The following is a 24,669-nucleotide window of genomic DNA, read 5'->3' on the forward strand; positions in this document are numbered from 1 at the left end:
ACTTGACATTTTCAAACGTAATATTTCACATACTCGTATCGGTTTCCCAGTTCTCTCCCTTGTTAAGGAACTATTATTTTGCACTTGGAATTCTGAACATGCTGTCATTACCAGAGCACGCAACTGAAATGCCTGAGAATTTCCAAGAATAGAATAGAATTTCCAAGCATTGGTCAAATATTTGTACACACGGTGATGCGCCAAAGTGGATCGACTAGAGAAGCAATTGCAAGGGTTAATACGCAAAAATCAAGGCGAATTATAAGATTAAAACCTTGCGCTTTGGATGGTTGCAATTTCATTGTCTGACAATTCACATAGTGCTCCTATAACACACATAGGCTACTATGAAACATTCCATGCTTGGGATGACCAAGTAATCTCCTAAGTCATGACCTCACCTACATGGTGTCATTTTAGAAACTGCATGGTATGCCAGCTCTCAGCACAAATCCCTGTACTGTGCACAGGCTCTCGAGGCCAGAAGTACTCTTGTTGTAATCTCGTTGTAGGAATAAAACTTTAAAATCAGTTAAAAAAAAAAAAAAAAAAAAAAAAATCTGACGTTAATTTACATTCCAGAAAACATTTTATGAATATACACTGCATGGTATTATCAGTGAATGTTCTTAATAAAGGAATTCATATGTTGAAATGTTATGAGAGGCTGAGGGGATCAGCTTCCAATTGCAAGTGCCTAATGCAGGCATGTGATTTGAGGGTTTAGGCTTCTCCTACAGCCATTAGTCTACACAAAGGGCAATTCCGAGCATCTAAGATCCTGTGTCTCTAGACACTTAAGTTAGCCATAGAAGTTAGACTGTATTTATAATCTATGTTGATATCCATTTGTCAAGTTGGAATAGGTCAAAACCCCCGGTTATTGCCACAAAAAACGTAGTCTCAATTCCCTTATATATATATATTCTGATAGGATTGTGAGCATGCAGTCTAAAAACTCTAGACTGACTTTTTCCTTCATTACCTTACACAAACCAGCAGGGTTCAGTCTAGGAGCTGTAACATCATAGCAGTTACAAGCTGCGATGTCACTAACAAATTCAGCCTCTTCTGCTATTTCTACTAATAGCTGGGGTCATGTGAAATTACTGACCTGCAGGCGGGATCACAACCAGAACGAACTTGAGAATCTGAATGCTTAGAAACATTAGTTTCTTCCAAGACACTTTTGAAATGTCTGCCTGACCATGAAAAAATGACAAGGATTCCCACATTTCCCCCTTTAGCACAAGCAAATTTGAGAAAATCATTATACATTTGTTTAATCATCTGGAAAACCTGAGGTACAAGAAGGAAAGAGTGGGTTTGCCCTGGTTTTTTTTTCTTTCACTTGTATACATGAAGCCAGAAAGGTTTATTCCCAAAGAACACTAAGGGAAAGGTCATGTTCACATGGGTTCTGTCACTCTGGAAGTGAATAGCACCTCCTCCGAATGAGAAATTTTGCTAATTCCCAACAGCACTGTAGGAATTTCCATAATGGATTTCCATGAGCAAGAAGGTCTCTGGAAATCCTGTAGCTATATTAGCAGCACTGACAGACAGGTTTGACTACATGCCTGAGTCTTTCAGCAAGGGGCATATGATTTGTCAGTCCTGATACTTCTGTAAGTAAACAAGCTGAAATGCACATATATTTAAATATAATAATGGGTTCTTGGTTGTTTCTCAGGACTTACAGACTGATGCTCTCTACATGCACCAGTCAATCCTCCCACTAACTTTTGAGCCCAGTGACCAATTTCCATTAAGTTTCGTGAGGGTGAGCAGCAGAAGCTGGTACCATACGGAAGGTTTTGAGGACTTAGTGGCTAATAAGAGAATAAGAGACCTTACAAACTCTCTGTTGTTGAGAAAGTTAATGAGCTTTCTCTTCTAGCCATCAGAGAATTCAAGAGGAGCAGGCTGAGAGGGAAATAGGGAGCTTCCCTTGCGTTCACATGCAAATCACCCATAGAGAACAGGACAGGTTAAGGCCCCACTAATTTGCAAGCGGTTGCTTGTGGATGTACTGCAACATGGATGTGGACTTCAATGAATTCAGCCAAAATATGGTTTCAACAATTAGCTTAGGTAAGAAAATGTTGCAAGACCAATTACCTGGTTTCCAGCATAGCATGAAGTGATTTTCATTGACTAATCCTGAAAACACGTATTACCGGCTGCAGTGGTCCTAGCACAGGTGGTTCATTTGGCAACAAATGTATAAGGAATAACCTGAAATGGTGAAATAAGAACGTGATTCATCCGTGGATATTCCTGCCCTGGTAATAGCTTCAAGATTTGAAGAAGAGTAGCAGTTATCTGTAGTCTTTCCCTCACTCTTATGCACGAAGTGCTTCGGAAGACACATACAGGTAAGAAAGCGTCTTGGTGTTTTACTGTTTCAAGGAAAATCAAACAGCTAAGATGCCAGTTAAACATAAGGGTTAGAAAGCATTTGAGTGAGCAGTATCTTCCTGGTACAGAGCTTGAATGGACCCTTCTTTACACTTCAGTGTTGTGGAATGAAAGAGCTAGAGTGCTGTGTGCTATGCCTTCTCAGACCAGATCTATGATTTCATCTCAGACGTGGACTGTGGTGTGGAATGGCTTTTTGCTTACAAATCTAGTAGAGAATTTTATTTGGCTTTTTTTTTTTTTCCTTTTAATTCTTCCTACTGCTTGTGTTCAAATGACACCTGTTTTTCAATAATTTCTCACCCATTCTAAATGTTACGAGAACTATCAAAGCGATATTAAGTTATCTACGAATTGTTTCATTGTAGAATGCTAAAGAAACACAATTTCAAACGTATAATTGAAAACAAATTGTTAAAATGGCTCTGCAGGAAAATGAGGCACTTCCATGAATTGTTTCAAAAGAGCATTTGTCTTTGCAAGAAAAAAATACCGTTTCTGTTTACAAATTATTTGTCTTTTTAAATTCCAAATATTCTGAGCCAGTCCCAAGAAAAACTGGAGGCAAATCAGCATGGGTACAAAGGATGATTTCTTCTGCAGGGCAGTGAATTAAAAAATAATAATAATCTAGTAATATAACTAATTTTTAACTTAAAAAAAAAGCCTTTGACCTTATTGCCCCAAAAAGGCTTCTCAGGAGATCATTGCTCTGATCCAATGTCTTCTTTCATCCTCAGCTTTCTTTATTCATGAGATTCCCCATTAACATTGAGGAACCTAGCAGGCTGCCCACATGAAAGCAATTGCAGTCAGTTACTATGCAGATGCTGATAGGGTAATATCTGATAAAGCGATACTGAAACTTGGGATGCTACTCCCAGCTCTGAATGATTCCTTGTTTTCTGTTATTTGCTTGACTTTTTTTTTGAGGTTATAAGCCCTCTGGGGCAGTGACCTCTCTGCACAGTGCCTAGGTGTAGGCAAGGTGCTTACCTCATTGTGCCCTGCAGACAAGGATGAAATGAGGTAGATGCATAACAGTCTGCAGACAGGGGATTTATCTGTGCACGACATCCTGGTATGGTACATGCTGTCCCAGAGCTCTGGATCCCAAAACCATAGAAATAATAAATCCTAAGGGATATCTCATAAACTGAGAATAAACCGAGAAACAAAGTTAAAAACAATGTGACCCTTTTTCTTTGTTCTTTTTACAGTAGCCTGTAGTTAGCCCATGAAACTTGTTAACTCAAGATACTGCCAAGCCCCAGTGCTGGGGCAAAGTAAGGAAGAAATCGGTTAGGGAAGAGCACAGCTTACAGGGGAAATGAAATGAAACAGCTTCTCTCCTGTCTCAGAACAGCCCAGTGGAAAAGACGCCAGTTTCAAGGAAGGAAAATAAGCGACTTGATGGTAGCCAGTACTTTTCATGCTGCAAGGAAAACTTCTGCAACTTGTACATCAAGTCACTGATGTACATTACAAGGTATCTGTGATATGTTCTAAAAGCATTTTATCTTATCTTGCATAAAGTTTGTGCTGGCACAAACTTAGATAAGTAGCATCTGTGCATTAAGTGTGACATGCTACAGATACCTCAGATATACATTCATTTTAAGCACAGCTGATCAGTGTATGAGCAGTGGCTGTTTATCAAGACAGGCACCATTTGATCTGCACTACTGCAGATCCAGTCAGACTGTTAGCTACCCAGAGGTCCCAGACACGGGGCCAAATTCCTGTTTTTCAGTTTGAACAAAATTTAGAGGGTGAGAGCAAAAAAGGACGCGTGTGGAAAGAATTAAGATATGCAAGTGACTACTCAGCATTTTATTACAGAAAGGATTGTTCTTCCACGAACTGCTACAGCACTGTTTGTCTCCAGGAGCCTCCCCATCTCCTGAGATGTTGCATGAAGCAAATAGAAAGGGCAGAACAGAGCAGTGTTGCTCGTATACAATGCACAGCATGACAGCATCCCTCCCAGCTCTGCTCTCTGCATTTCTCTCTCCTGTGCTACTCTATGCCATGTGTCAGTGCTCTACAGGTTGAAAACAGCCCCATAAAAATTCATAAATTGCTGAGAAAGCATGCAAAGCTGAGAAGGTACCTTAGTGAGGGGAAGAGGAAAAACTTCTAAGACCTGCCAGTCCAATGATTATGAAATGCCTCGTCTTTTCTGAGCCTGTGCTTAATATCTTTGTATACATGGCTCATCATTTATACACATGGCTCATTATTTATAGCAGAAATGACCAAATGTTTGCTAAGTGCTATATAGACCATAGGAAGAAAACCATGGCTCTTCAGAGAAATTAATCATTTTTGAACTCCCCATCCTACAAGTTTGCAGATGTCATTGTACATGACTTACAGACTTACAGACTCAATCAAGTAACATTACATTCCCAGGAAACTCAGTACATCCACTTGTGCACAAATATCTACAAAATCAAGATCCAATTGTTCTAGAAACTCATGTAATTTGCATATTTATAATTTGTTCTGTCTGAGCCATTGTCTCATATCTGTTGTGATAACGTTCTCAATTATTTTTGAGTGAAAACAAGCTGTTTTAGATTTTGCTTCTAAATGCTTCCAAATACTTTGCTTCCAAATGCTTCTCTTTGTTTGTTTGTCTGTTTAGGCATCATCCTGACATCTGTCCTCTGGAAAGTACAATATCCTCAGTCTGAAATGCTAATCTTGTAGCTGTATGATTTTATAATAGCATGATATTTATCTCTGTCCATTAAGCACCACACCCTTATTTAAAGAAAATTTCACAAGTTCTTCAGAATCATAGGGAAAGTCTCAACTTCCAGTTTAAAGTCTCAAATACTTGCTATTTGTATGTATGGAGCTTTTCAGTGTGTTCTGACAGTCTGTAATAACATGTCACCTGCAATTGGAAGATATAATAAGATAACCTAGAAGTGATATGTTGTCTGTTCTTGCTGCCTTAGCTTTTGGTTGTTCTAGAAACTGCGACAGGGGATTTCAGCCTATATGTTGTGTAAGGGATTAAACACAGTTAAAATTTCCTTATAGTGACACTTCAAAGAGAAGTGTTAGTCGCATAAATCTTGATGCTCCAGTTCCAGTAAGGGCAGGAGCCATATGTGCCTATGTAGGTCAACTAGCTCCAACAGTTGCAATCAGCCTTCTTTCTGCCTACAGAGTGCTTAGATCTTGCACAGCAGCACTGCAGGTTACACGGCTCCTCCTGTAAGGAGGATGTAGAAGCATTGAGGAACTTCATTCACCATTTGTAAAAACCATGTCCTATAAACTGCTGTGAGTTTCATTCTGCAGGCTTGGGTCAGTTTTGATCCCAACAGTCATTTCACTGCAATGTAAGACTGTTTTTATATTTGCACATAGTGTGTTGTCTTACCACATTTTCTGGAGTGCCTTTTGGACTGCTCAACCAACTACTCACGCACCAAGTATGCCAGGTATTTTTTTTTCAGTTTGCTGACACAGACACTGTTCCTGCTGAGTGTTACACGATTGTAAACCAGCACTTCGTTTTACTTTAAGGATTAGAAAAGTCTTCTGGTGAAGGAGAACCTCCTGACATCCATCCAGGATGTAGGTGCGGTACGAACCATCATTGAAAGTAGTATTTTATCCACTTACATTGTTCCTATTTCTGCATCTTTTATTACTGCTGTGTGAACTCAAAATGCTTTGCAATAGTTATTTGTTTTAATGAGAATCTATGGCAAGACTTCATGCAAGTTTTCAGGGTTTTAGGACACAAGAGGCCCCAGGACAAGTACCATACAGGGGCCATAGGTACCATATTTACATCAGTCTCCATTTTCAAACACTTGCACCATCAGGCAGCCTACGACCAGCTATCAGAGAAACACAGTTAAATATCACGCGTAGTTCCCAAGTCAAACACTCCCACCACCTTACCAGGTGCTCCATCAATGAGAAGTTGGCCTTTCTCAGTCACCAGCGTCTGAAGTATTTATTGACATCTGCAGTGGGATTGGCGTTCATCAAAGTCATCCTGCCGTATCGAAAGGGGAACAGGGTAGCCACAGACATCAGGGAGTCGTGTCTCATTCGTCCATGGAAGGTTGTGATTTTCTCTTAGCACTACAGAGCAGTGGAGATAGTGGCAAGGACGTCCTTGCATGTCAGCTGCATGATAATGCCATCTTAGGCTTAAACAGAGGTGCCTATGCATGCAGCTACCTGACCAGATGTCAGAGCAATGAGTAATAAAGAGAGCCAGCAAGTTACTAATCAGCTATTAATTGTGTGCTTCAGTAATTAGCTTCTGCTGAAAACCAGTTTTCCACAGGCCACAATTTTGATGATGAAAATAAGAGGCTGAGTTAAAAGACAAGCACATAAACATGCTGTGGTTAACCGTGTCAGTCAGTAGATGGCTGTATTGCTTCTAGCCATCTTCAGGAAAGAAATTCCACATCTGTGGTGAGGAAAGAGGGCCTTTTCCCAGAGATTTAAGGAGCCACTGACAGTGCACGCGGACTTCTGCACTTTGTTGTTTGAAAATGGTTTAACTTGCACAGGATATTTTTCCTCCATTTACTTTTATCTAATTACTTGTTAGTTGCACAAAGCCTTTTTAATATTCTGATTGAGCAGTCTATATGTTGCTGTTCTGTACGCCCTAGCTGAAGTAATTATGATCTGCTCTTGACATTCCACAGCAGCAGGTTGTGAAATCACAAATTGGCCCTTATGGAGGAACTGGGTATTTCAACTGTTTGAAAATAGTCTGCACAGTTCTTCAGTTATGCTGTGAGTTCAGATCTGGTCCGTGTTTATAGGCACTGTTCTGGATCCTGCTTTTCACCTGCTGGCTCACTGATACAACATACGAGTGGTTTCCTAGCAGTTTAAATGCACAACCGGTGCTCACACCACCAAAAGTACAATTGTTTCATTGATTAGCCCCAGCAATGAGAGCAAATAGCACAGAGTTCTAGCTATTTTTTCCTTCCAAAAAAAGCAGCCGCACCAAATTGGAATTGCAGGAGACTGCCAGGGCAGCAGGAGGAAGCTTGCAGTGTTAGGCTGTCTCTATTCTGCAGATAAAAACAGCATTTCAGTTACCAAGAAAGTCTATTCATGAGTTTTCTCATGCATTAAATGACCACACAAAAAAGTTTCCTCTCTGCCCCCAAAAAAATGTAAGCCAGCATGATGCCAGAAGAGCTCAGTGGTAGAAGAATTTGCAACAGGCACAAGGAGATCGGATTTGCCACAATTCAAAGAAAGGAAAAAAGAGACAACTTTATTCTTTGGCAATAATGAGCAACAGCAAATGTAAAAAGCTTACGAATAAAGGAACCAAACAATTGCAGATGCAGGTGGATTTACATTCAGAAGGTGGTGGCATTATCAGAGTTGTTGGGGTGCTGTCGTGGCACAATGGAAAGCAATATGGGAGATGAACCCACGGTCTTCTGGAGGTACTGGTAGCATTGTTATGTGTCTCAATAGCCCATAGAGCAATGGAGCTGGCAAATGTCACACATTTTACTGAGGCTAGCGGGGACCTTCTCAGCTGGCCTGGCTCTCAGCTGAGTTCTCAGACACTCAGGCGGTGGGAAAATGCGTCAGGCTTTTGGCTTGCAGTGCTGTCCTGGGGCTGTGAGGGGCCCCGTGGCTCTGTTCTTCAGGCAGGGAATCCAGTCCTGCCTGTAATGCATTATGCCCAGAAGCAGTGGACCTGATCCAGGCCAAAGGAACCGGGATAAAGGTTCCCAAGCCGATGTCTGCAGGAAGTTATATCAGGATCCCCTCCAACGTTTTGCTTCGCAGGTCAAGTAGCTTTTACCTGTATGGAGTGCACGATTCAGAGCATCCACTACTGCCTTGACACAGTGACTGAAATCACCTGCATACCTGGGGCCAGTGCCTCTCTGCTTCCCTGCCGATGGCTCTGGCAGCCTCAGCATCCATATCCCCTCATCAGTCCCTGTGTTAGTGCCTGGCAGCACCCAGCCCAGAGGCCCTCCAGCACATCACTGTCCTGCTCCACTGCTCTGCCATGGCTCACCCTAGTGCGTCCTGCTGGCTAATCTGAAAATTGTTTGCAGGCATGCGTGTGAGCGCAGAAATTATTTGCATAAAGGAGCATCCAGGGAGGGGAGCACATTTTGGAAAGGCTTTTTTAGTTCCAGACTGGGCCAATGTGGAGAAAAATAACACTAACAAAATCAAAGGAAACGTAGTAAATGAGCATGCACATCAAATATTTCAGCTCATGGAAAATGCCTTCAGTCAAGGAGTGACTGCACAGCATGTGGAAGTGAATGGTGAAGGTTTGGAACAAGGTAGAAGGATTAATTTTACTACACTGGATGGCAAAAATCTGCAAACAGACTGAAATAGCAGTTTTACCTGCAAAATACCACCTTACACAGCTGTGAGAACATGACAAGTTAAAAATTCACAGAGTTCAAGTTAAAAATGAGAGGTCAAGAAAGATATTTAACCTTCCTCGGACTGTACACATGAAACACTTCTGTTAGACAGTTACCAGCCTTACAGGGATCTGACTCATTTTTCTGTTTAAAACATTCTGAAACTTCTATGGAGACTTATCCGATGCCACCTATATATAATGACCTAGATTTTAAAAACAGTTGGGAAGCAGACGTCTGGAAATCTGTGAATTTTAACATTTTCCATACAAAGATCATGTGTTAACCTGCAGTTTATTTTTCCCTTAGGAAAGACAGAAATGCTTTTAGGACTTCTCAGCCGTATAATGAGGATCATCTTGTTTGGGATATGACCACAGTGTAACAACAGGGTCATGCTTTCTCTGCCAGATTCCTGTCTCAGAGGAGATCTAGGTAAGCAGAACTCTAAAGTCATTAATACCTGGTAACTGCATGTTGTCTATATGGCATTATCTTCTCTGTTTATTTGCATACGGGTGTCAGTGTCACCAAATCCACTGGCACCATTAGTGCCTGCTGGCTGAGTTATCACAGTGACCAACAAATTAAGTGGCAAAGAGAATGAGTTACTTTGCCAAGAGGAAGCAGTCAAAATAAAGCAGACATGATGATTAGGATCAAGCACTCTAGAGGTTGGCTTCCCCTCTCCTCGGATTAAAAGGCTTCAGTCGGCAGGTTTGTCTTCCTAGCTCTGTTCCCTGGAACTCATTCAACCATCCAAAGTGTGGACTATGTGAAGTGGCATTTCTAGAGTTCAGCAGGCAGGCTGCCAAAAGAATCTCTTCTACTCCCACTTTAACATAAATTTCTATGAGTCGGGGAAACCAAATTAAGCAATCCTATCAAAGGGAATTGCTGGCAGAAAATATTTGGAGGAAAAAAAAAAAAAAGGAAATTGAAATGTCTTCTTTTGACTTTTAAATAGGAAAAATATCCCAGAGCCTCAGAGTCTCACAGGTCAGTAGAACAATAAGGAGTAAAACTTAAAAAAAATAAATAATCTAGTAGGGGAAAAAAAGGAAATTTGTAAAAATAAGCAAAGCAAGTTAAAGAGTAATTAGTGAGAAAAATAATTCTGAATTCCAAAAAAACATTTCAGATGACAGCAAAGGGACACAAATATGTTTCTAGTGGAAGCAAACCAAAGATAACTAAAAATTGGTCCATGGGAGCATAATTGGCTTGATTGTCACAGCTATTTAAAGAAGAGCTTTGAGATTATGAAAACAGCTGTGTGATAGTACTACAAAGGCTCATTAAATTAAAACAGGCATTTCTGCACACTGCTAATGAGAGTTTCCAAGGAAAAAGTTTGATTCTCCAATTAGTTCTTGAAAACCTGTCTGCAGAGCATTTGGAAACCGATGTATACATGCAGCAGAGGGAAGTGGAATTCACTATCTGCACTCTTCTCCCACTGTTTCACCAAAACCTTAGTGAATCTCAGCCTCATTGTGAAATCAGTGCTCGTTCTCATTCCTGCAAAGCTCTCAAGTGCAGTCCCTGTTACACAAACAAGCACGACTTCAGACACAACAATTATGTATTGAGAAATATCAAACTAGATCATCTTTCACCGGGACAAATGAAGACCAGAAAAGGTAAAACTATAAATAAAATGTGTTATCCATATTAGCAGATGCCGAGGAACAATTTGCATTGATAGCAGAAATCTTGGATATAGTCAGGAGAAATCTTGAAGTGATTACTGCTGTGCAGAATTATCCACTAGCAGGCCCATGCTATGAATGAGAACATAGTGGATGCTTGTTCAGATGCATCTTTGCAAAAATGAAGCCTAGCACTGTGAATTTTACAGCTTCAGCTTCTCAGAAGAACACGCTTTGAACTGCTGCCCATAAATATTTGGTGGTTACTCTTGCAACACTTTGTATTTCCTGGCAACTGTCTTCTTAGCATGGGCTGGTGTTCTTCCAGTCTGTTCAAGTCCAGCATCAGAGGGGACTTCCACTTGATTTATTGTGGTCTCATGGCAGAACACGCTTTTTTTTGGATGAGGTATGCATCAAGTGCATTGAGTGGTCAATGGAAGGAACAGGTGGGAAAAGGAAGAGCTGCAGCAGTGCAGAGGACACGGAGAGCTTGAGCAGAAGGCACGCAGAAGCTGGGGACAGACAGAAAACCAGTGATGCCAGACCTGAAGCTATAACATCACCTGAGTAACATCCAGTAATTTTCACTTAGCAATACTTTCTTATAATTGCAACAAATAAAAGTTTTCCCAAAGCTTCTTATCCATTAATGCATTTTTGCAGAGGAGAATTTGCACCTTACAAAAGCCAAGATGGTGTTGATGGCAGCAGAATATTTTTTTTGTATCTGACTTTTCTTTTTTTTAACTGTAAAAGGAACTTTTTTAGTGAATATTGTAGTTTCCAAAAATGATAGGTATTGCTTATCATATATTCCATCATTGTTTAAGAATAACTGAAGTGACAAAAAACCCCTAACCGTGATACCTTCCAGAAGAATAAAGACTCAACCATCTTGTAGTTTACAAAGTCATCTTCCCAACAATTTGTAGTTCATTCACTCCACAAACATGACAAGAGTCAATCTCCACAAGCTAAACGAACGACATCCTCTGTGAACATGTCAGCCCCCAGCCATCTGCAGCAGGCCTGAGAAAACAGGCGGTGGTGTAACCCAGAAGGTCAATGAACTGATGCTTTCTGACCTGCTCTCGTTTGGAGCTGAGGGAGAAGCAAGGACCTCCAGGCTGTGAGCTTTCTGAGCTATATCTCTAGCTGCACACCCAATAACTGTCTAAATGTCATTCAGGGCTAAGCTAAGTCTTCAGTTTTTCACACACATTTGATATTTCCTAATTACAATTCCACACAGTGACAGGCAGATTGAAATTCCTATGATCCCTGTTGTAGTTGCTTTGCAGGCTTCCTTTATCTGCACAAACATTTCCTGTTCTGCTTTCTCATCCTCCCCCAGTGCCTATAATGGCTTCCTATTACACTTTTTTTTTACCATTTCTTTCACTTGAGTCCAAATTGTTTTTCACTGGTGACAGCTCTGCCTGAGATATTTCATGCTTTAGAAATACATCATGGCTTCTCACCAAGTGGAGGTTTTCTGTGAGCTACAAATGTTTTAGGGAAAAAAAAGTGTATTTTGATGCTTAAAATTCTTGACTGTATCTGAATTTGACCAGACCTCAAGTGCATCTAGGTCATTTTATTCTTGTAGTGGCACCACTCACTTCTGCATGCACATAACATAGTGTTCTTCTTGCACAGGAAGTCCTCTCAAAATTAAAATTAACTTTCTTTTATTACTACTTTTTCCCTAGACAACTGCTATGCCGCTGCAAGAATAGTTCCATGTGTACAAGTTGTAAATCCCACCCTTTTGTAATATACCCATACATCTCATTTTTACAGCTGTGTAAGTTGTTATACATATGTTTTGATACCATGTAGGTACTGTCATAGTCTGGGCTTCATACTTCATTGCTATCATGGTTTGCACAGCACAGTATAGAAGGCCAGGCATAGAAATTCAGCTGGAGTAGCAAGCATACCATGGAGCTTACAGCCTGGCTGAGAAAGTTACAGACCACACAACAAGAACCATATTGTGCCAGCCTGAAAGTGAGGTCGTTACAGTCAGAGTCAAGCCAAAAAAAAAAGAAAAAAGAGGAATGTTAGATGGGAAAGTCTTTGTTACAGGAAATAGGAGAGGCCATGCATCCTGAAGAAGGTCTAGGGAACAAGCCTGAGTGATGTTTGCCTGCCCACATGCTTACTGCTGTACTTCAGCCCAAAAGCATGTCTTCAGTGGCTGCTGCATTTAGCCAACCCTGCTCCTTCTCTCTACTGGCCTATGTTTATATTAGTTACTTTTACAACCTTTGCTTTGCATTATCTTGCTCTGTAGCCATAAAATGTATGGATATTCTCCAGCTGCCAACACTGGCCCTTTCCTCCTTGCCAGCTCTCCCAGTCTTCATTTTTTTCTGTGCCTTCCATCTCACGTGTCATAATCACATATAGTTAATCTGCAGCATGTTTGTCTGACAATCACCTAAACTTTGCTTATATTACTGCAAAATGGATTCTTCCAGTAACACTAAGAGGTGTATTGGGCTCTCTTTTGTGCTCTTCACTACAGAAATGGAGAAGCCTGGTCCTTTTTAGCCTCTCAGAGGGCCCTTCATGAATTATTAGTTTGCAGCATGTAACTGCATCCCTCTCCATGATGATGAGGGACTCCATCCTACACGTGCAAACACCTCTGCTGGCAGCTCCCAGTTGTTAAGTAAGGGAGTTCTCCAGTATGCTCATCACTAATTCCTATCCCTTCCCATCATAACTGTCATTGTTGTGTATGGCTACCAAATAAAAGATATTTTCTCCACCCTTTTGCTGAAACGAGGGCCAGTTATATCCCAGATGAGAGAGCAGAGGGACCATGGCCCCCCTGTTGTCCCTTTGTAGCATTCTGGCATTCTGTGTGTCCCTGGGAGGAGCCTGTTGTAAACGTGGCGTTGTCCAGCTCTGAGGACTGTATGTCTGGAAGGTATCTACAGCTTTTCTTTTTGGAGGAATTATTGGATATAATACAGTTAAAGTAATGGATGCGGGTGGTAATTTTGCAGACAATATGTCACTGCTTCTGCTGAAGGAAGGCTGAAGTAAACAATATGCATTTTGCAATGTTTTTTTTCAAAGCAAGCAGTGATCTGTTTGTTTTTGGTTTTTTTTTCTTTTTTCTATTTCTTTGCCTGATGAATTTCTGTAGCAAATGCATGCTCTTCGTACTCATTCCCCTCAACTCATCTGAGTTTCATTTCTATTGTGACCGTTTACATCACTGTCTCTTGGCAAGTCTCCCTGGAGTGCTTGGGAAGGATATTCAGTCATTAATGGGACTGAATCCCATCCCATGGAAAGCAAAGAGAAAGATCACTGCTCTGGGTGAGAGCAGCTACTGCATGTGCAGTCACTAGGCTACAGGGAAATGTATTCTGACATGTTCCCATTTGCCTTTGCAGTTCAAGAGACACACAGCTGCACGGTGGACAGGGGAATGCATCTGAGCAGCCTCCTGGTCAGTCTAAAAGGTAGAGTATTCTTCCCTTCCCACATAGAAATAAAGCACTGCAGAGATGAATTCCACCATCCAAGAAGCAGGTTGGATAAGATGGAAGTTGTGTCAGATGGATTCAAGGGTGCCCAAGACCAGTCAGCATTAAGTGCTACCTGACTGCTGATATTCTTGATCATTCTCTCATATGTAATCTCTATTTAGCAGCTGATAGAAGGAGGGAAAAGTCGTGATTTCCTAAAAGGACTGTACCATCTGTCAGTGCTACTCATCTTTTTTTCAAACTTATTCTGAGTTATTTTTTTCTCTCCTTCTGACATCCACCATTCCCAGGCTGGGCTATAGCCTGGTGAGTGTGCTGTTCAGTACCAATTATGAGATACATTGAACTGTTTATTTTAAAATCTGAGATGTCTCAGAAAATGAAATGCCACTGACACAAATACTGACAACCAGCTTTCCATGTGGGGATGTGAAGCAAGGCAGATAACCATTATGGTCCTTTCAGGTATTTCTGCAGGGAGAGCAGTTAGTTTTCATCATCAGAATGACCCCACTGATCCCAGAGAGCTTCTGTGGAAAAGCAGCAATATCTTGAGTTCATTTGTGTCAAAAGCTGCTGATAAACCTCACAGACTTTTACCAGAGATAAGAGGATCATATTGCACAATGGCCTTAAACCATGCTAAGATTTGGATTCTTATGAAAGGGGGGCATTACTAACACTGGATTTTTCATATTTTTTCTTACTGCAAAAATGAAGTGACTGTACAATGCAATAAGTATGATTCTTTTGTATTTAAATGTTATTCTTTTATTGAGTTACATCTGGATTCAGCCTGTGGGAAGAAATTAAGTGCTTTTTTTAATCCTATGCCTGTTTTATTAATCTTTCTTATGCATACAATTTTTTTTTTTCATTCTTCTTTTTATTTACCCTTTGCTGTCAATAGGGCTTTGCTTTACAGTTTTAATTTTTGGACTTTCCCCTGCAGTCTCAATCTTCAACAGAGCACTAATGTTCAAGACATGAAAATGACACAAAGGCACATCCTCATACAACTGACATGCTAAACCCACCCAAACAAAGCAGAGCAGGGTACAGAATCAAAACTGCAATAAAACACGCAGCAAACTCCTGAAGAAAAAAATAAAGAACTTTGGCAAACAGCAAGAAACTAAACAAACACATTCAAACACAGCCCATAGAGGAAGTGAATGCACCGAGTATGATGAGAAAGGAAAAGTCAGATTAGGGCCATCTTCACTCATGGGAACACATGAGGAGAGTCAGCAACTGCAAGCTGCACACTTTCCTCCAGAAAGAAAGGCTTGATTTTCACAAGTCCTTTTGAGGACAGAATTTTCTGCTTCCCACTAGGAAGAAGACCAATTTTTAAAGCCTTACCAGGAAGTTGAGGTGAATACTGGAATGTGGTTTAACGTTGTACCCTCTAAGGAAATGTTTATCCCCACTTAACTGGGGGTAATTAGAAAGAAAGATGGAGTTACCTGTGGAACTTAAAAACTTATCTTTGGCATTGTATGGTGTGTTGGCAGCAATAAAGCAGAAGGGAATTGGTGTTGGTGGTTCAGGGGTGGGAAGACTGGAACATGAAACATCAGGAACAGCTAATACAGTACATAGCCAGTCAAAGCATAATTCCCAGTGCACATATATCTGCACATGTATCAACAACAGATACATGTATACACACATGTGCATATGTGTGCACACCTCAGCTCTGCAGACACTGAGGCAAGAGGCAGGAAGATCAGAGAAGGAAACATTTTAAGTGCTGCTGCTCCATGTACATATATATAGACCTCTGCCCCCAGCCCACTCATGCAGAGCCCTTTTTGTCCATTTTGCTTCTCTTGAAAAATCTGATGATGCATCCTGGCATTTGGGAAAAAGCTCGTGGTTTGCTAAAGCTCTTAGGGGGTTGGTCTGCTTTTTTAATCTATTGTTAAATGAGTTTGGAGGCCAGAATAAGAAACGCTTTTTTGTATTTTGGCAATTGAAATCAAAATAAACAGCTAAAAGGAGCTCAGTCACAAATTTACATTATCTATATGTTGTATGTTAAGCTAGCAAATACAGCCCAGCACCTATTACTAAGACTTTCAGACAGAATCATGAAATCTCAGAATGGCTGAGGTGGGCAGGGACCTCTGGGTCCATTTGGTCCAATTCCTGCACAAGCAGGGCCATACACAGCAGGGCACCAAGGTCCACGTCCAGGCAGCTTTTGGAGATCTTCAAGGAGACTCCACAGTCTCCAGGGAGGCTGAGCAAACACTCCAGCACCTGTGCATTGTAAAAGTGTTTGCAGATGTTCAGAGGAAACCTCCTCTATTCCAGTTTGTGTCCACTGCCTCTTGTCCTGGCTCTGGGCACCACTGGAAAGAGCTTGGCCCCATCCTTTCAGCACCCTCTCTTCAGCTGTACATAGATGTGAATGAGATCCCCTTGGGCTGCTTCTTCTCCAGGCTGAACAGGCCCAGATATCTCAGCCTTTCCTCACAGGAGAGATGCTCCAGCCTCTTCATCACCTTAGGCCTACATTGGATTCTTTCCAGTATGTCTGTATCTTTTTTGTACTGGGGGGCCCAGAAATGGACCCAGCACTCTGCATGTAACCTCACCAGCACTAAGGCAGCAATGACATATTCTGAGCTTGAGAAAGTCTCTCATATTTCTCTCCTACACAGGGAACAACCACAGTTTTAAAGGATTTGTCATTTTAAAAATAATGAATAATGAGGTACATACCTTGTTCCATTTTCCAGAAAGAAGATATTTAGAATAGGGCACTGACAAAGCCTACCATTTCACATCACTTTCTTCTATGATTTTCACAGCCAGAGTAGCAATGGGAAAGTGACTCAGCTCACCAGTGTAGCAAAAAGCTGAATGTCAAGTGGTGAGAAAAAATAAATAAATCAGTGGCTGTACTATTACCAAGAGAATCAGAGGCTTGCTCTTCTTGAAGAAAAGCTGTCTGCAGCCAGCTCTTACAGCAACTGAACCAGGGCAACTGCCAACATAGGCGAAGCAAAGCAAAATGAAGTTCAAGACCTATTGCCAAGGGGTGGAAAGGTTTAAGAACAACAAACGCCTCATCTTGACAGTGTAAAATCTGCAAAGATTAGAACAGAAAGGGCCAATTACTGCCTTATGTTCCAGTTCTAATCTGAAATTATAGGATAGATTTCTAATGAGGGGGAACACTGCCGGAGGCAGCTGTGGTGGATGGAGGGGTACATTGCTGTAATTACAGATCCTTATGCACTGGTGACAGAAGTTCCAAAACTTCAAGAGGAAACACCTTTGTAATATTTGTTTTTGCAGAATCAAATAACACCCTCAATTTGCAGTGGAATGGAAACATTCAAGTACGTGAACGTTCAAAGCAGATTGCGGCACTACCTGGCATGTGGTAGGAGCTGGACTAAGTAGGCAGAGGTGAGCCAACATACAGGAACCCTAACTAAGACCAGGGCTACAGGAGTGGTGGTTGGCCAGAGCAAACAGAGCAGTGGCAACTGGAAAAAAAAAAAACTAAACAGATAAAGAAAGAGACAAAGTCTTAGGCAGGACATCTGATACAGTACAGTCAAAACAAACTCCTTTCTTTCTTTCAAGAATATTTCTAGCAGTGAGGGCACTGAACGTTTCATATGCTTAATTATTACACAGTGTATGTTACTAGAAAGACCAAGAGAATGATTTTTGATTTAACAGGCTTTTTTTTTCTTCTTTTTTTTTTCCTTTGTGAGCTATACAGTCAGAAACAGTGGTTTCAACATGTGGTCTGCAGACTCTGAGAGATCTAGAAGACTTCCAAGGGCTTCAGAAGAGGTAACCATGGAATAAACCATTATCTTGTTCTTATCCAAGGGTCCGCATCTCTCCCGCAAAGCTTTTAGGGATCTATAAGTGGAGAAGGCTTGAAAAAACACATCTTGTACACTATTACTATTAGATGAAATGAAAGGGATGGTGTTTTTCCAATTAACACTTCCATGGAGGTACTATGACTCAGCTCCCAGTGACATGCTACATAACTATTTTTTCAGAGTAATTTGCTGTTTCCAGTATTCAGATCAAGAAGTGGCCATGAAATGAGCAACAACTGCATGATTTGTATTCTCCTCATAGTTTAATGTGGCATCAGACTTTATTGTCTGTTCTCTTATTTGTTCCCCAAGGTACTTTTTTCAATTGACAATATTACAATCTATGAGTACTTCACAGACATCAACAATTCTTTGTAAATCTCTGAGGTGTTTTTTGCATATACTAAAAATGCAGCCCCCGTTGCCTTCAGTTATAGTTCTGAGCATCTGGCTCTGTTTTAAGTCAGGAATCACACTGATCCCCAAGGAAATGAGGAGCATCCAGGTACCATCACACAAATTCTGTCTTATGAGCAAGGAGTTCTGGAGCAGCAGGACTGAGTCCAAGGTAGCATTCACACTCCAGGAGCAATTTATCTCCACCACTGCTCCACTGCTCCACCTTCTCCTCACCCTCAGTTGTAAGTCCAGTACTTTGTATTTAACCAGCCCTCACCTCTGCTCCTTAAACTTCCCACACATTCCTAATCTCGCACAGCAAATCCTTGGCCCTAGAAAATCCAAGATAAGTGCATTGCAGACATCAGATGCAAACACAGACACAGCTTGTTGCCTGAACCATGCCAAAAAATAAAAGAATCTTGTATTTGGATAGATGCGCTCAAGGCAGCAAATCATCAAGGAGGTTAACTGCTAACATTTTAAAGGTTTCTGCTGAACATGTGTGAGCTGCAAGCTTTGAAAGGCCTATCTTAGTTAACCCTGGCTGAATTTGCTCAAGGACCATAAAAGATGGTACTCTTTCAGAAAGCTCACTTCCTCCTCCACACCTCCTGATACCAAATGCCAAATACTCATTCCAGAAACCTTTGACCTGAGTGAAATGCATTTCACTTTTTTCCTGTATCTGAAAAGCATCATCACCTATACATGCGTGTGTCTGTGATGTGGCAAGTGCAGCTGATCACCTCTGAACAGCCCAGTTCCAGAAGCTGAACTCTGAAAAAGCTACAACTGGCTGGAAACAGGACTTTGTGATGAGATGTGTAGAAAACTTTAATAGCACTTGGAGCTATCAGCCTCACCTGCAATCACTGATCAGATTTGGAGAAATCTATACAAAAAAATAATAAAATAATAAAAATAATAATAATAATAATAATAATAACAGGCCTTTGTTTTGGAAGTGTGGCAGATACAGCCAGAGAGCACTGCAATCTGGGAACCAGATATTTTGGAGAGCAATTACAGCCACACCAGCACCTAGCTTTCATCTGGATTTTTTTCATTTTTTGTCTTTGATCTCTTTAGCTGGCTAATTGCAAAGCCTGAATCAGCAGCTTGCCCAAGTAGGGCAACGACTCCATCTGTACCTGTGACCCTTGGAAAGATCTCCCAGTGTGCTCAGGTTAGTAAGAAGCAAGCCTCTCACAAGCCTCTTGGCCTTGTTCATTTAACTGACCGTATAAATGTGTGCTGTGTTCTACTATATTGCTTTTTCTGCATTTCCTATTTTAAGATGAATTAAGAGGTGGGAGGGGGGAAATCTATAAACCTTGACATCACATTTTGCAAAGGAAGCAAACGCACTCCTCCCTAAACTCAAAATGAATGGCCTTTTAAGGTGACTGCTGAATTAAATTCCTGAATGATGAAATCAACATGCATGAAAAAGTTCTTATTTCCGAAAAAGAAAAAAAACAGCAGGGAAAAAAAAAAAAAGAAAAGGAAAAAAAGAGCTCAGTAGTGTGATTGCTGGATTGAGAGCTGAATAGGAGCTGTTTACAGTGACTCAATAAAGATACTTTACTCAGCTTTGGTAGTAATGCAGCTTCACAGGCTGAAGGGAAATGGGGATATACATATTCTGAGCCCACTAAGCTTCTCTAATGTAAGACATGTGCATTTAGCTGAAGTCCTGAAATACCTCACTAAGAGGAAGGATGATGGAAACCCCAAGCACATCTTTCTGTTTATCATGCACTACATATCTCTGACATACTTTATGCAGTAGTGTATGCAGCTGACATCAGTCTTTAGATATATAACATGCCTGTAAGGTATGCAGCCAAACTCCAATTCTGTGAAGACCTAAAATACCCTTAAGACAGTAAAAATAATCTCATTAGAGGTATGGAGCATGTCTGGACATTCTCAGAGCAGAGGCTCTGCTACAGCACAGCCCATTGCTCTCAGAGCAGGGAGTCACAGCATACGAAGCCATCATGAAACACAGAAATGTAACAATCTCCCAACTATCTTGAAAGAAAAACCAAAGGGAATTCCATGAAAGCTCTAAATTCCCTATAGCTCAGGAAGTCACTAATGATTAGGTTGATTAACAATGCCTAAGCATTTTTCTATCATTTTCCACAAGAATACTGCAGATAGACAGGAGCACAATAAACATGAAATCTAGTTCCAATTTCTTCTTCTCCTCATGATTCTTGCTCCATTGTGACTCCAAAACCTGGGTTTCCACCAGACTTTTCTCCATTATATTTTCTACTGTTGGAACATCCCTTGTAGCTGGGTTGTTGATAACAATAGTATGAGCTTCAAGGCAAGAAAGGTACTGTTAGGTGTTGATATTTTTTCATTACTACATCAACCAGACTTGCTTTAAGTAAGGTTAGACCACACAGTGATAAAATACTGATGTCTTATCTTAATTGTTCTCAGTGCAGCTACAGGCAGCCTGCTATACCAGAGATAACTGCATGTTAGAGGAGGGTGGCTATTTTTGACAGCTTACATCTGCAGGAAGGAAGAGAATGTGATACCTCTGTAGGACTTCAGAATCCCATGGCTTTCCTTTTTTAAGCTCAATTCCTCCTCATATCAGATAATTACAGGTAGTAAATGAATTACTCCGACAGTTTGAATGGGTAATGAAGGGGGAGCTGAGTGATGGCTTGAAGACCTTCTGTACTTCAGTGGGCTAGAAGGATTCTAGAGCCAGGTACCAGGACAGGCAGGGGGATGCTGCAGTCTAAAGCTACTTTCCATGATATGGGCTGGGGCTAACTCTGATCTGGTGGCTCTGCAAGGGATGTGACAGCATCACACTCCTTTAACTTCTTCTACTTTCTTTGCTTTTTATCTACTAAAAGAGAAGATTCTGAGTTTTGGATCCTACGTACATTTTGTCCATAGCAACCACAACACTTCCCTCAGATTTGCTAAAAAGCACATCTTTAATTTAGAATAAGAGAGATGGATCTTCCTGCAGATACTTCTGAGCTTAACTGAAATTTAGAAGCCAGCACTTTCATTACATAGGGTCTCTCTGATGGCCCTCCCCATCTTACAGCCTCCAAACTCTGGTTTAGCAACCCACAGCTTTTGTAAGCAATCACTGGGAAAGCACAGAGGAAAAACTGTTGAGTGATGACTCACTCTATCACAGTTTGGTTGCTTTATCATTTTCTAATGCTCCTGATGGGAAGATATTTTCTATTGTGAGAGGCCTGTTTTCCTGCTCCAGTGGAACAATGATCTGCAAGGATTTCCTGAGGAGTGACTTCTCCTTATAGGGTGTGAGATCTGTTGTCCTTTAGCTCCTGGAAGGCCAAGCTAATTAACCATCACCTAGTTACTTACTACCTTCCTGTTCCCTTTTGCCTTTTCAACACCCACTTGAGAGCAGAGGGTTTGTCACAGGACACGCACTGGGAAATAGGGTGTGACAAGCCATCATAAATCTGCAGTGGAGGAGGAAATGTGTAGGATCAAGCTAGAGCATCCAGGGGCTATGTACAGATAAGAATGCTGGGCCTTGCCCACAGCCTGAAGTAATGCTATGGGTTTGGTTTGGAATCGCTGGCCTCAAGTGTGAGCTCCAGCTGTGGGAATGGCTGCCGTTTGTGACAACAATGACAACAATCGAGTTCTTTTGTCTCCAATAAGAAATAACTCTTGGGGCTTCTTAAGAAAGCAAAGGCACAACAGAGTCAAGGTTTATCTGCTTGGGCAGAAGGCCCAAAACCACTGCATTCTTCTCCTCTTATTTACAGTCTTCGGAGAAAACTTCTCTCCCCTTATGACTGCAGATTTTAATATTTCTTTGCAAGCACAGCTGGCTGTTTTGGGCTGCTTGCAGGCACAGCCACACCTGTTAGGCTAGATGCTTAACAAGATAAAAAGGCATGTTCTGGGGAAAGCCATCAGATTGTCTTCTCAGTGACTGACTGCATGGCCAAAAGAGTTTGTTAAGATCAACCCAGGTAAGCTCATGCAGGAGTTTCAGAAATGGATTCTCACATGAAGCCAATGACTCCTGGTTGGCTGAGACAAAGTCTTTTAAGATGGTGCTAAGCCTACAGAAATGCTTCAGATCTGATGGTATGGGTAAATATATGCGTGTATGCCTTTAGGATGAGGGACTAGAAGATATGTCAGTCACATTACATAGCTCACTATTGTCCCTTTCCCAGCTCCCAGGAGGCTGGGAGAAGCAGCTGTACTGCAGGGATGCCAGCCCTCAGCAAAATACTGCAATTGTTTTATGAGTTTAATGCTCTTTATTTCCTCATTTATTTACCAGGGGCATGTGTGGAGCTCTGTGGAAGTCAGTTTGCTGAGGAAGAAAGCCTTAAAAACACTCCTCCATTTTTTTGATGTGTTGTTCTGTATTAAATAAAAGTGCTCGGTCGTAGGAAATTAGAATTTCATTTAAAAAATGAAAATGTGGAGGGAAGGAAGGACCTGGACAGGAAAACTCCAGAACAGCGAAATACCTCTTCAGCTCACACTGGGAGAAGATAAAACAGAAACCAGATTGGCCCATTCTCATCTTCATTTCCTAATTGATTGCATCAGCCATCAAACACAGCAGCAAGGGTGGGGACCTCCCTGCCCTGGGATCATGCAGCCTCTGCCCCAGTGGCTGCCATGCTGAAGGGCAAACGGCTCCTTCGTGGCACTGCATCTCAGTGCATCTAATCTGACCTCCATGCAGAAGTGCCAGCTTGGTATTTGCTAGCTCAGGTGCTGCTATCACCTCCGTGTTTACAGAAAGATATCGGTAATGGCTGGGACTCTGCAGTGAGCACTGCCAGCCTCTCTACCAAGGGGAATTAATTGCAGGATTGGAGCCCGCTATGAAGCAGATAAAAGGGATCTAGAAAAGCCACAGAGCCCAGACAGCATTAGATAAATGGTGATGAGAAAGCCTGCTTTCATAGCACTAATGTAGCTGTGTTTCCTGAAAAAAAAAAAAAAAAAGAACAAGAAATTCCCCAGTGTAGGCATACTTATTGTTTGCCAAAAAGCATTCTGAATTCCTCAATAATCAGTCAGGAAGCGGTAAAATCTGTCAGACAAATGACCAATATGTTATTTTTTCCAATATCAAATATGTATTTTAGGTCATTACTATTAGAGACAAACATTTTGTGGCCAAGGCAACTTCTTTTTTCAGCCATGCTAAATTTGTAAGTCATACACAGCGAATGGAACTTCTGTACACACACACATTTTAAGAACTCTGTTTCAGTCCAGACCAGTACTTTGCCTTGTAGATGCATTAGCTACTTGCATTCACTGTTCTTTCAAAAAACTGCACAAGTAGAAATTATGTTAGTGCTTTTCCATTCAAGTAATCAGAAAAGTGGACTTAATAATAATAGCTATAATGTTTGTGCTGCCTGTAGACACCTGGATTTCCCATCATGAACTTACACAAAACATATAATTCCTGATTTTAGTCACTCTGTGTGATTACTTTTGTTTAATTTCCTCTGTGACAGAAGGCAAAGTGCTGACTTTGTGTCAAAATAGGTCTACTAGCTTTGGATGGCTGTTCTGAGGACCTCCTGTGAAGTTTTCCTGTTCTCCCCATTGGAGAGGATCTTTCTTTTCTCCGATGGATGTAAATTAGTAGTAGGACTCACCTGGCATTGCTGTTGGAGTTGAGTCAGCAGAGTAACACTGATTCTTTCCAACTTTTTTGCTAGCAGACAAAGAGAAAGGAGGATGCTAACTTAACAACCTCTCCCCATTGTGCCCCAGAGGTTGGGCATCTTGCCATACATAGATGTTATCAAAAATTGAATCATTTTATAAATAAACTGTGAATTAACAGCTGTCTGGATAAATGTATGCTTTGGTCCAAGACTGATGTATTCCATTCTTTGAGAATGTTCTCTAAATAAATTGAATGTTTTCATTTTGTACTTTGTTATGATTTATCACGCTGTGGTTTATTTTAAGTCTTTGAATGCTTGCTCTTCCATTTGCTGAACTTCAGATACGGAATTAAAACACCCTTGGCTGCACAGTCTCCCCTCCATGTTTTGAAGGAGAAGCCACGTAGCTATCACAATGGATTAAGACATCCTACATTAAAAACCTGTGTCACTTTTGGAACTGTGTGCATTTATGCAACAAGACATCAGTAGCTAATGGGTCCATCTAAGACATTAAGTTGAATGGACACGTTTTTCATAGCTGCGGTAATTACGAATACTCTGAAAAAGGCTTCTTTGCCAATTGTATGCCAGGAAAATCAAATAGTGTTCTCTTGCAAAAAAATAAATAAACAAATAAAAGAGCTCAGCAGATCTTCAGCCATCTTATTCCATTACATACCATTAAGAAAAACAGTGGCTTGTTTATTCCC

At 41.1% G+C, this 24,669-nt stretch overlaps 1 long non-coding RNA gene across 2 annotated transcripts; it reads left to right on the top strand.

The window, feature by feature from the left end:
- Positions 1-567: 567 nt before the first annotated feature.
- Positions 568-24,548, top strand: LOC149917399 (uncharacterized). 2 transcript variants are annotated; one of them, XR_016467431.1, is made up of 7 exons: positions 568-2,378; positions 9,150-9,275; positions 13,912-13,980; positions 17,320-17,433; positions 17,756-17,829; positions 19,359-19,455; positions 22,594-24,548. It is a non-coding gene; the product is annotated as an uncharacterized LOC149917399 (long non-coding RNA). The 2 variants fall into 2 exon arrangements; XR_016467432.1 differs by lacking the exon at positions 568-2,378 and adding an exon at positions 3,418-3,910.
- The last annotated feature ends 121 nt before the right edge of the window (positions 24,549-24,669 follow it).

The sequence above is a fragment of the Phasianus colchicus genome, chromosome 6 (assembly GCF_987193195.1).
Source record: "Phasianus colchicus chromosome 6, bPhaCol1.hap1.1, whole genome shotgun sequence".
NCBI classification, from domain to species: Eukaryota; Metazoa; Chordata; class Aves; order Galliformes; family Phasianidae; genus Phasianus; species Phasianus colchicus.